The sequence below is a fragment of the Sminthopsis crassicaudata genome, chromosome 3, assembly GCF_048593235.1.
Source record: "Sminthopsis crassicaudata isolate SCR6 chromosome 3, ASM4859323v1, whole genome shotgun sequence".
In the NCBI taxonomy this organism is placed as follows: domain Eukaryota; kingdom Metazoa; phylum Chordata; class Mammalia; order Dasyuromorphia; family Dasyuridae; genus Sminthopsis; species Sminthopsis crassicaudata.
This window is the reverse complement of record NC_133619.1, coordinates 138,078,293-138,090,897: the sequence shown is the minus strand read 5'-3', so window position 1 is coordinate 138,090,897 and position 12,605 is coordinate 138,078,293.

Here is a 12,605-nt window from a genome sequence, read left to right as displayed (position 1 = left end):
GTTTTGTTTGACTGATTCTTGGGTTCTCTGTGAATCATTCATTTCTATTTGTTCCATCCTGACTTTAAAGGAGTTATTTTCTTCTTTCACAGTTTTTAGTTCTTTTTGTAAATGCCCAATTTCATTTTTAAATGAATTATTTTGCTCTATTGAATTTTTTTCCATTTCCCTAATTTTTTTGAGAGTTATTTTCTTTTTCCAATTCAGAAATTCTATTTTCTTGAGACTTTTTTTATCTTTTCCAATTCAGAAATCCTACTTTCCTGTGTTTTTTTTAACCTTTTCTAATTCATAAATTTTGTTTCCCTGCCTCTCCTGTGAATTCTTTATTTTTTCCAACTCCAATTTCTGGACGTTGTTATTCTCTATCATAGCTTCCCTTTCCTTTTCCCATTTTTCTTCAAACTCCCTTAATTTTTAAAGAGTCTCTTCTAGGCGAGAGTTATGTGATGGGGGGCAGGAATCATTCCCCTTTAGGTTGTTATCTGCTGTCTCTCTGCTGTTAACTTCCTCGGGGTTGCATACCCGCTCTTTCTCTGTGTAGTAGGAATCTATGTTTTTTTTGGCTTTTTTGCTCATATTTAAAAAATCTTTTGGGGTCTGTCCCTGGGGTAGGAAATTATTTATTTACTTCTTTACCAGCTTCCTCCCAGACTGGATGGATGCAGCGGCTCCTGCGCCTGAGCTAAAATAGAGCTCTGGGAGAGAGTTCCCCACCCCCTCCCTGGAAGTTCCTCAGAGGTCATTAGCACTGCTGTGCCCCGAGGGCGCTGTGTTATAGCAGCTTCCCTGAGGTTGAGACTGACCAGTAAAGGCAGCACAAAGCCCAGTCTATGCGTCCCGGTGGGGCTTGGATGTCTGCAGCAGGTGATGTGAAAAGCCCCTGCGCTCAAACTGGAAGTGTCTGCTAGAAACCGCGGTCCCTAGTTCAAAGGTTCCGCTTCTCTGGGACTTCCTGGAGCTGACTTCCACTCCCTCCAGCTAAAATAGGCAGTGTGTGTTGCCTTGGGCCGTATCCACCCACTTGTCAATCTCTTAACTATTCTCAGGTGGTAGCTGAGGCCACACCCCCTGGTGCCGAGATCTGCTGAGTCACCTCCAGGATCCGGGGAAAATCTAATCTGAGTTTTTAAAGTATTTTAGCTTTCTCTTCTGAACTGCTAAATAATTAGCAGAGAAGAGCTAATAGCCTGTGCCAGATTCCTTTATCTCAGTGGCTTCTCTGATCCCAGAGCCCTTCCCAGCCCAATCGGCAGAGTATGCTAGCACCCAGCCGTCTGTGCTGGCCTCTCTTCTTCCTCCCCTGGGGACTGACCTTTTCTGTTGAAACTCCAGATTCTCTTCAGCTGGTAAGTCGTGCTTCCAGTCCTTGTGGTTATCTATCAGTCCAGGGCTTATTTTGAGGCTTAATTTATCTAATTGGTTGTGAGGGAGTGTGGGCGTTCACAGAGTTGTGTGTTTCTTCTCAGCCATCTTGGCTCCACCCCCAAAAGAACAATTCTTTAAAAAAAAAAGCAAAATTTACCAAATGAAAAAAGCAGTACTAATACATTGCATAAAAAGCTCACTAAAGAAAGTAATTCCTTATAAATTAGGGGGAAAAAAGTAGAAAGATCAAAAAAAAAAAAAAAAGAAAAGAAAGAAAAGAAAAGAAAATCAAAGGAATGAAAAAAAGAAAGAGAATTTGAACAATCTCATTGGAACAAACAAGTGACCCATGAATCAAATCCAGGAGAAATCATTTTAAGAATTATTGAAATGCCACTTCCTCCACCCTCCACCATGCAAAAAAGAGCCTAGACAATATTTTTCAAGAAATTGTCAAGGAAAATTCTCCTGATATTCTAGAACCAGAGGGTGAGAAAGAAAGTGAAAAAAAATCTATGATCATCTAATAAAAGAGATCTCCAAAAAAAGTATTCCCAGGAATATTATCATCAAATTTGAGCTTTCATGCCAAACATAAAATATTGCAGGCAACCAGAAAAAGAGAAGGCAAGTATCATGGAGCTATAATTAGGATAGCATGAGATTTAACAGCTTCTATATCAAAGGTTATCATAGAATATGATATTCTATAGGGGAAAAGGATCTAGGATTACAATCAAGAATGACCCATTCAGCAAAACTCAGTATAATCCTTAGGGAATGGGGTATGGAGATAAATATTCAATGAAATAGAGAATTTTTGAGCAATTCTGAAAAAGAAAAAAGAGCTGAATACAAAATTTGATTTTCAAATAAAAGGAAAAAGAGAAACACTATAAAAAGTAAACATTTAAGAAAATCTATAAGGGATTCAAGAAAAAAAACTATATATATATATATATATATATATCACCATGGCAAGGTGATACTTGTAAATCCTAAGAATGTGCTTATTATTAGGGCTTTTATAAGAAGTGTATCTTGACAGAGGATATGAATATGAATTGGATATAATGTAATAATTATCTAAAAATAAATATAATTTGGAGTAATGAAAAGGAATGCTAAATAGAAAGGTAGAATGAGATAAATTAACTCATGTATTTTAACAACTTTAACAGTGGACAGAAAAAGGACAGAAATAGTAGGGAGCACATGAACTTGCTGCATCAGAATTGGCTCAAATACTGAATAATATACATACCCAATTCATACTCTATAGGAAAGTAGGAGGGAAAAGGAATAAGAGAAAAGAATTATTGATATAAGGGAAGACTAATTGGAGGAGGTGGTTGTCAGATGCAAAATATTTTCAAAGATAAAAGAAAAGAGGGGAGGATAAATAGGGTGGGAATTTGGATGGAGGGAAATACATAGTAAAGATGGATGTAAAAATTTGTAGCAATTTTCTCTGATAAAGGCCTTATTTCTCAATTATATGGAGAACTGGGTCAAATTTATCAAAATAACAACTATTTTGAGATTGATTAATGGTCAAAGAATATAAATAGGCAGTTTTTCAGAAGTAAACTAAATTATATCTAGTCATGTAAAATGCTCTAAATCATTATTAATAAGATAAATGTGAATTAAAATAACTGTGAAGTACCACCTTACATCTATCAGATTGGCTAATATGAAAGAAAAGGAAAATGACAAATTTTGGCTAAGATGTGAGGAAAATGCTGTAATTAATGCATTGTTGATAGAGTTGTGAAATGATTCAAACATTCTGTAAAACAATTTGGAATTATGCCCAGAGGGCTATGAAATCATGCTTGCTTATGCTTTGACCTGCAATACCACTAAGTCTGTATTCCAAAGAAATTTAAAAAAATAAAAGGCAAAGAACTTATATGTGCAAAAATATTAATAGCAACTCTTTTTGTGGTGTCAAATAATTGGAATTTAAGGGTCTGCTCATCAATTGGTGATTGGCTGAACAATTTGTGATATATGGAATGTTGTGGGGCTATTTAAAAAAAATGACAAGCTTTATCCTTTCAGAAAAACCTGGAAAGACTTACATGAACACTTGCAAAATAAAATGAGCAGAATCAGGAGGACATTTTAGGCAGTAACAACAATATTGTACAATGATCAACAATAAGTAACTTAGCTATTTTTTTATATTTTAATAGTTTTTATTTACCAGATATATCCATAGGCAATTTTACAACATTAACAATTGCCAAACCTTTTGTTCTAATGTTCCCCTCCTTGCCCCCCAGATGGCAGGTTGACCAATACATGTTAAATATGTTAAAGTATAAATTAAATACAATATATGTATACATGTCCAAACAGTTGTTTTGCTGTACAAAAAGAATTAGACTTTGAAATAGTGTACAATTAGCCTGTGAAGGAAATCCAAAATGCAGGCCGACAAAATTAGAGGGATTGGGAATTCTATGTAGTAGTTCATAATCATCTCCTAGAGTTCTTTTGCTGGGTGTAGCTGGTTCAGGTCATTATTGTTCTGTTGGAACTGATTTGGTTTATCTCATTATTGAAAACGGTCACATCCATCAGAATTGATCATCGTATAGTATAGTTGTTGAAGTATACGACAATTTCCTGGTCCTGTTCATTTCACTCAGCATCAGTTCATCTAAGTCTCTCCAGGCCTTTCTGAAATCAACCTGTTGGTCATTTCTTACAAAACAATAATATTCCTTAATATTCATATACCACAATTTATTCAGCCAATCTTCAATTGATGTGCATCCACTAAGTTTCCAGTTTCTGGAAACCACAAAGAGGGCTACCACAAACATTCTTGCACATACAAGTCCCTTTCCCTTCTTTAAGATCTCTTTGGGATATAAGCCCAGTAGTAACATTGCTGGGTCAAAGGGTATGCACAGTTTGATAACTTTTTGAGCATAGTTCCAAATTGCTCTCCAGAATGGCTGGATGTATTCACAATTCCACCAACAATGTGTCAGTGTCCCTGTTTTCTCATTTCCTCTCTAACATTCTGAATTATCTTTCCCTGTCATTCTAGCCAATCTGACAAGTATGTAGTGGTATCTCAGAGTTGTTTTATTTTGCATTTCTCTGATTAATAATGACTTCGAGCATCTTTTCATATAACTAGAAATAATTTCAATTTCTTCGTCTGAGAATTGTCTATAACTTAGCTATTGTAAACAATACAATTATCCATGATAATTCCAAATGACTTATGAGGAAAATGCTATCCATATCTAGAAACAAATGATGGAGTCCAAATGCAGATCCAAGCACATTTTAAAAATTTTCTTTTTTTATATCTGTTTTTTCATGACATTATTAATGAGAAAAGGTATTTTCCATTACTACACAAGTACAACCCATAGCAACTTTCTTGCCTTCTTAATGGGAGTAAAAGAAGGAGAAAAAGAGAAGGAGAAATTTGAAATTCAATATTAGAAAAAAATACTAAAATATTTTACATGTAGTGTAAGAAAAAGAAAATATTAATTAAAATTCAGTTGTATTTTAAAATATGCTAGAAAAAATTCTTTCTGTAGTTAAAATAGTAATGGGATTCTGACTTATTAAGAGGAGAAACACTGGATTTGGCATCATAGAAGATGTTTTAATCCCTATATGAAAAGCCCACAAAATAATTCAACATACTGAAAGAACTAAACATTTTTAATCTGGAGAAGAGATGCCTCAGGAGTTGGGAGGAGAAGTAAGGATTGATATAGGAACATCATAAGAGTCTAGCATTTAAAAGGACGTCAAGGAGAACATGGATTATATTTATTTGGTTTATGATCATGGGGATATAGAATGATCATGGGGTTACAGAATTTAGAGCAGAAGAGATTTTAGAGATTATTTGTTCTAATTTTTTATTTTTATTTTGCTTTTTTTTCAGGAACAAAGCCATACAAAACTTAATTGAATAATCTTTCCAGAAGTATCAAAATTGGGATCTGTAATTTCAGGACTATACATATAAAATAAAATGTCTTGTTTAGAAAACCTCTAGCAAACAATATTTGGCCAAATTACCAGAAAGCACATGAGTTTTTACTTTTTTACTTTCCTGATTTCTTCACCTCTTGCTCTTTGACCAGTCTTAACCAAAGTTATCCACCAGTACATAAAACAATGTAATCTCTCAATTTCTGAAAAATAACATAATGCCTTGTGGGGAACTAACTGATATCTCCATCGAGGCATGTGATTATGAAGGCTGCATGGAACTTTTACTGAAGTGCATGTGAACAATTGAAGAAGTACTTAATTGTGAAAATAAAACCACAATTTCAAGCATCCCCATCCCAACTGTAAGAACCTAGTAATAGCAATTATTTACTAAATGTTTTGCTATTTAATTTTTTAAATGAAATTCAGAATCACTATTTATTTCATGAATAAGTTAAGCAACACAGTGGAAAGTATAGTTGCTTTAAAATCATGAGAACCTGGGATCAAATGCTGCCTCAGAAACACCAGCAGTGTGATCTTAGTCAAGTTTCCTCCTCTATAAAAGGATTGTTGTGAAAATTAAGTGACATAATACTTTGCATTACATTGTACTTCATAAAGCACTATGTAGGTACTAGTTATTTTATTAAAATTTGCAAATCAGTTTAATGGTTTTCTATTAAATCAAATATGAGGGTGCTATAAAATAGAATGGGAAAATTGATTTGAAATCTTTGCCACAAACTTTTTAAGTCCATCACCAAAAATTTTAAAAATAAATAAATAAATAAATTGTGGAACTCTACATAGTAGCAATTATACTAAGAGAATCCTTGAAAATAAAAATAAAACATGATGACAAAAAGCTACTATAAAACTTATTATTTCTTTAGCTCTGGTGTCTTCTTAAAGTATATATAACAATCCAGTTGTACAGATCCACATGTTTTGTGATTAAGAAGGTGATGTCAGAGAATTAATTATTGATTTCTTTACCGTGGTTTAAAATTAAAGGATAAAAAAAATTAAGGAATGAAGTGTATCTAGTAAATACTGATAAGGATATATTTAATTTAAACCTTGCAAACTCCTAAAAAGAAAAGCAACATGAAACAAAAAATAAAGGACCTTAACTAAAAATAAATAAGAAATTCTCCAGTTTGTCCATCAAACTACATATCATAAATATAATTAAAATCTTTAAATATGAATATTGGCAAGGATATCTTGGATTAACAGGCAACAAAATCTAATAAGGGATCAATAACAAATCCCATGACCTCAAATGTCTATATACTAATTATACAAAATAAGAAAGATAATCAGGTGTTTAAATTTAAGGATTAAAATTTGACCTCACAGTTGTAACTGAGACTTACTAGTATAAACTTTTGAACTGACATATGAATCCATATGAAACACATCTTTTAAAAAATTATAAATTGAATAAAGATGTAGGAGAAGGGGAAAAAAGAGAGTTTGGTAAAATAGATAATTCCTAGCAACTTAATCCAAGAATCAGAGTGACAGTTATGTTGGTCATTTGGATCAAGATCAATGGAGGAACAAACAAAATTAAGTTCTTTTTCATTTGGTATACATTCAAGCTATTTGGATAGAAATCAGAAATAAATGAGGAATTCGGTAAACACATCACAATTTTAAAACAGAGGTATAGGCATGATTTGGAGATATTGTGAATTTTGTTCCAAACTATCACAATAAAATTAATATTACAATCTAGTAAGTCATATGAATTTGCTGGTTTCTCAGTGCAAGTAAAAAGTTATACTAGGGCTTCTTAAACTTTTTCGACTCACAATCCCTTTGGTATATAGTTATATAAAATAGGTATACAAATCAATTATTTACTGATAGGAAGTCATTGTTTCATGACTTCACATTCAGTCATGTGACTCCATATGGGATCATGAATCACAGTTTAAGAAGCTTTATTTTCACAATACTGAAATGTGTTAAGTGTATTATGGAGTATTTATTTTACTTTAATTTATTTGGTGTATATTTTCCCTAGTTACATTTAAAACCTTTTTTTACATTTGTTTTTAAAACTTATATGTTCCAGATTCTCTCCATTATTCCCACCTCCAGTTCCATTAAGAATCCATATATGGAAGTTATTGAAAACATATTAATAAAAGTCATGTGAAAGAAAATAGATTTTCACCCTAATTAAAAAAACCCTCAGGAAAATTAACTTAAGAGAGAGAGGGAGGGAGAGAGAGAAAAAGAAAGAGAGACAGAGACAGAGAGAGAGACTTACTAGTATAAACTTTTGAACTGAAATATGAATCCATATGAAACACATCTTTTAAAAAATTATAAATTAAATAAAGATGTAGGAGAAGGGGAAAAAAGAGAGTTTGGTAAAATAGATAATTCCTAGCAACTTAATCCAAGAATCAGAGTGACAGTTATGTTGGTCATTTGGATCAAGATCAATGGAGGAACAAACAAAGAGAGACAGAGAGACAGATAGAGAGGGAAAGACAATTAAATTCTTCTCTGGTTATGGCAGAGTAGCAAACTCATTTACAGCTGGTCATTCCAGAACATTGTTATTACTTTGTATGAAGTATATTTCACTTTGTTTGAGTTTATGGAAGATTTTCCAGGTTTTTGTTTGTTTCTTTGTTTTGTTTTGTTTTGTTTTTTACCTTCAGAACAGAACTGCTACAAATATTTTTGTACATAAGGGTTTTCTTTTTCTTTTTTTTTTTAATTTCTGTTGGTATTTATCCCTAGTAGGAATATTAGTAGGTCAAAGGATATATATGAATTTATAGCCCTTTGGACATAGATCATATCTTTTGATCATATATCACTTGGGGAATACCTCTTATTATTCATAAATTTGAGAAATGAGATTTTATAAAATAAATTTGCTTCAGAATTCTTTTTTACAATCTTACTATTGCTAACTGTATTTCACACCCATTTATTCTATTCTCTCTCTTCATTCACCTTGTACACCCTCAAAAGTGTCTCAAATGTGTTTTACTACTGACAATTTTCTCCCTCACTATGCCCTCTCTTTTATCATTTTCTCCTCTTCCCACATCCTATTCCCCTTCTGTTTTCCTGCAGAGGAAGAGAGATTTCTATACTCATGTTGAGTGTGTATATATTTTCCTCTTTGAGCCAATTTCTTTTGTTTTTTTGTTTGTTTGTTTGTTTTGTTTTGTTTTGTTTTGTTTTGTTTTGTTTTTTTCACTCATCCACTATAAAAGCTTTTTTTTCTTGGCTTTTTTTTAATGACAGATCATTTTACACCATTTCTCTTTTCCTTTTCTCTTTCTCCTAGTACATTTCTCTCTCACCCCTCAATTTCATCATTTTGTTTTTAGATATTATCCCTTCATATTCAAATCATACCTAGCCCTCTGTCTACCTATACTCAATTTTTTTCCAGGGTAGAGAGTGAACTCTCCCAAGCTTTAGAGATTTTGTGCAGCTGTTTTTAGACATCTGTCTAGGGATCTTTTTTCTGACCTGGAATTGTTAGGAGTATCTCAGCTATAGCTATAAGATATACTTTGCTAAAACAAAAACAGCTCTCATCATTCACACAGATCTTTTCTGTTTAATTTCCAATTTTTCTTGATGTTTCTGGGTGAACAATCTGGAAGCCACCAGTACTGTTGCTGAATCAAGAGTGCTGAATCCTAGATCTGCTTTTGTTTTACTGGTATGGGGCAAGAACTGGGCCAGGGCAAGGGCTATATTGAAGCAGCCTTCACTGGAACTGCAAGCTGGACTCCCATACCTTTTCTGCTGTCCTTCTAAGTTGATTTTGGCTGGAAAATGTTCTACTCTGTGTTTCTGAGTGTTTTGACACTAAAATTTGGATTCATTAGGGAAGAGATTGGGCAAGTTTCTGCCTTTAGCATCTTGTTTCTTCCCCTAACCCTGTAGTATTATTTCATATATACACATAGATAATCATATAATACTTATATAGTTATATATATATTTAGATTTGTAGTTATAAGTATATAGTTATATACATATAAAGATATGTGTGTATACATGCTCTAAACATACTTTACTGCTCATGAATATACTTTTAATTTTCTTGAAGAATTTTTTCTTTGCTGTTTGGTACAAGAGACCTGGGTTTTAGTTTATCGCAGATTTAGACAATCTTCTCTCATTAAACTTCATCATTAGCTTTTATTTAAAAGAAAAATGTAGGACTGTTCCTTTGACTTAAACAGTTAAAAGTATTTGCAAATTTATTAACTGGCTTACTTTCACTACTGTTGTGAATCCGGTAATAGTGAGGACAGAGGAGAAGAACAGATAGTCGATGGTTGGTAGGTGGAATAATCAGAATATATACAACATAAATTGTCCTTTTTATATGTGTATGATTTGTAGCATTTCAAAACAATTACAATAGTAAAATCAAATTTCACCAATGGCAGATCATCATAACATACATGAAAATAATAATGACAAAGTGTGAAATATTTTGAGAATTAACAAAATATGACACAGAGATAAAATGTAACCATATATTGTTGGGAAAATGTGCCAATAGACTTGTTTGATTCAGGGTTATCACAAATGGATAGATAGATGGATGGATATTATGGGCCAGAACTCTGAAACAAGGATTCTTACAAGGTGTTGTCAGTAGAACTGATGAGACAATGGTAATCTAGTTTAGCATGGTGATTAATAGTGGTCTAAATTCAGTATGATTGATTTACTCTTACAACAAATAATGATTTCCTAGTGATATAATGATTGGTTTATACTCAGGGTAGAGCATATAAATTAGGGTCAGAGCCAAGGAGAGAGATTGATTCCATCTTCAGTCAGGCTCCTGGTGGCTCTCCTGGGGGACTGAGAAGATCAGAGAGAGAGCCAGAGAAGACAAACAGACTGGAGGCAGGAGCTCAAGACCTTGGTTTCAGAAAGATTCATTTCAATCCTCATTAGCTTTGTGGTGGCTTGCCTTTCCTCCTGTATTTTCTCCACTGAAACCAAGGGCCCTCTGGAGGTCAGGAAAGAGCTAGGTGAGCATTACACAAAGGAGATAATAAAGACTTTGGATTTTAACCCCTGGCTGTTCTTGTGGTGATTAATCTTCTGAAAAGAAGGCTGGCCCAAGACCACCTGAAAAACCAAACAAGAACATTACAGATGTAGATTATAAGTTATATCTATATCCATCTACCTATGTATGTGAACATGTCTATACATACACATCTGTGTTCTCATATATGTGTATATACATGAATATAACATTTGTAGAAATATGGGGTTTTTCATTAACAAAAACATCAAAGAATAGATTAATGAACTTAAACCTGGAAAAACTGTAAGAATCTAAAACTAAAGATGATTCACAAATTCAAAAAAATTAGGGAAATTTTAATAAATAATTAAATTAAATAATATTATTTTATCATTTATTAAAACAAATAAAAGATTAATAAAACTGAAATGTTAAAAAGAAACATTAAATTACATTAAGAAGAATTTTAAAAACTGACAAAATAGTTATTTAATCAAATTTAAAATACAGAGCTAAATAAAATTGTGTTAAAATTAAAAAGAAAAATATACTGTTTAAAAGATTAAATATTAAATTCCCAAAACTATTTTTTACATTTATATATGGGAATATCAAAAACAGATTATAATGATACAATGTTGGTAGAGTTGTGAAAGAATCCAACCATTCTGGAGAGCAATCTGGAATTATGCCCAAAATGTTATCAAACTGTGCATACCCTTTGATCCAGCAGTGCTCCTACTGGGTTTATATCCCAAAGAAATACCAAAGAAGGGAAATGGACCTGTATGTGCCAAAATATTTGTGGCAGCCCTTTTTGTAGTTGCTAGAAAATGGAAAATGAATGGATGCCTATCAATTGTAGAACAGTTGGGTAAATTATGGTATATGAATGTTATTGAATATTATTTTTCTGTAAGAAATGACCAGCAGGATGAATACAGAGAGGCTTTAAGAGACTAACATGAACTGATGATGAATGAAATGAGCAGAACCAGGAGATCACTATACACTTCAACAACAGTACTATATGAGGATGTATTTTGATGGAAGTGGATATCTTCAACAAAGAAAAGATCTAATTCAGTTCCAATTAATAAATGATGGACAGAATCAGCTACACCCAGAGAAGGAACACTGGGAAATGAGTGTAAACTGTTTTCATTCTTGTTTTTCTTCCCTGCTTATTTTTACCTTCTGAATCCAGTTCTTTCTGTGCAACAAGAAATTCTGTTTTGCACACATATATTATATTTAAGATATAATATAACACATTTAACATGTATAGGACTGCCTGCCATCTAGGGGAGGGAGTGGAAGGAAGATGAGGAAAATTTGGAACAGAAGTAAGTGCAAGGTATAATGTTGTAAAAAATTATCCATGCATATATATTGTGTAAAAAAAAAGTTATAATTATAACATTAATTAAAAAATAAAGTATCAAAAAAAAAAAAAGAAAGAAATTGCTAAAACTAGAAGTAGATTTTACAATGTAACCTGATATACCAGACAAGAAATCAAAGAAGCCATAAATAAATTTCCAGAGGTGGTTCAAAGATCTAATATATTTACAGGTGAATTCTAACATTCACTTTGAGAAAGATAGAAGTTGAAGAAAATCTTTCCACACGATTTCTGTGATATAAACATGGTCTTGATTTCTAATTCAAATAGAAAAAAAATTGAAACTCCAGTGTAGACAAAAAAAGCCTTTTGAATTTTAACATGAAATATATGAAAGAGGCTGCTAATAACATTAAAACATTACAATAATTATATAATGACTAAGATAGCTTTATACATGGAATCACATATTTATTTAACATAAGAAAAACTCTATAAATATAATGAACAAAAATGCTAATAGCAAATAATAATTCAAAATTTTAATTATATGAACACTTTAAAATATTTTAAAAGATCAGCATTCTTTTTTTAAATTTTTTATTAATTTCATAATTATAACATTTTTTGACAGTACATATGCATAGGTAATTTTTTACAATATTATCCCTGGTACTCCTTTCTATTTTGAATTTTCCCCTCCTTCTCTCCACACCCTCCCCTAGATGGCAGGCATTCCCATACATATTAAATATGTTTTAATATATCCTAGGTAAAAAAAAAAAATATATATATATATGCATATATATATATATATATATGCATATATATATGGACAGAACCAAATTTTGTTCTTGT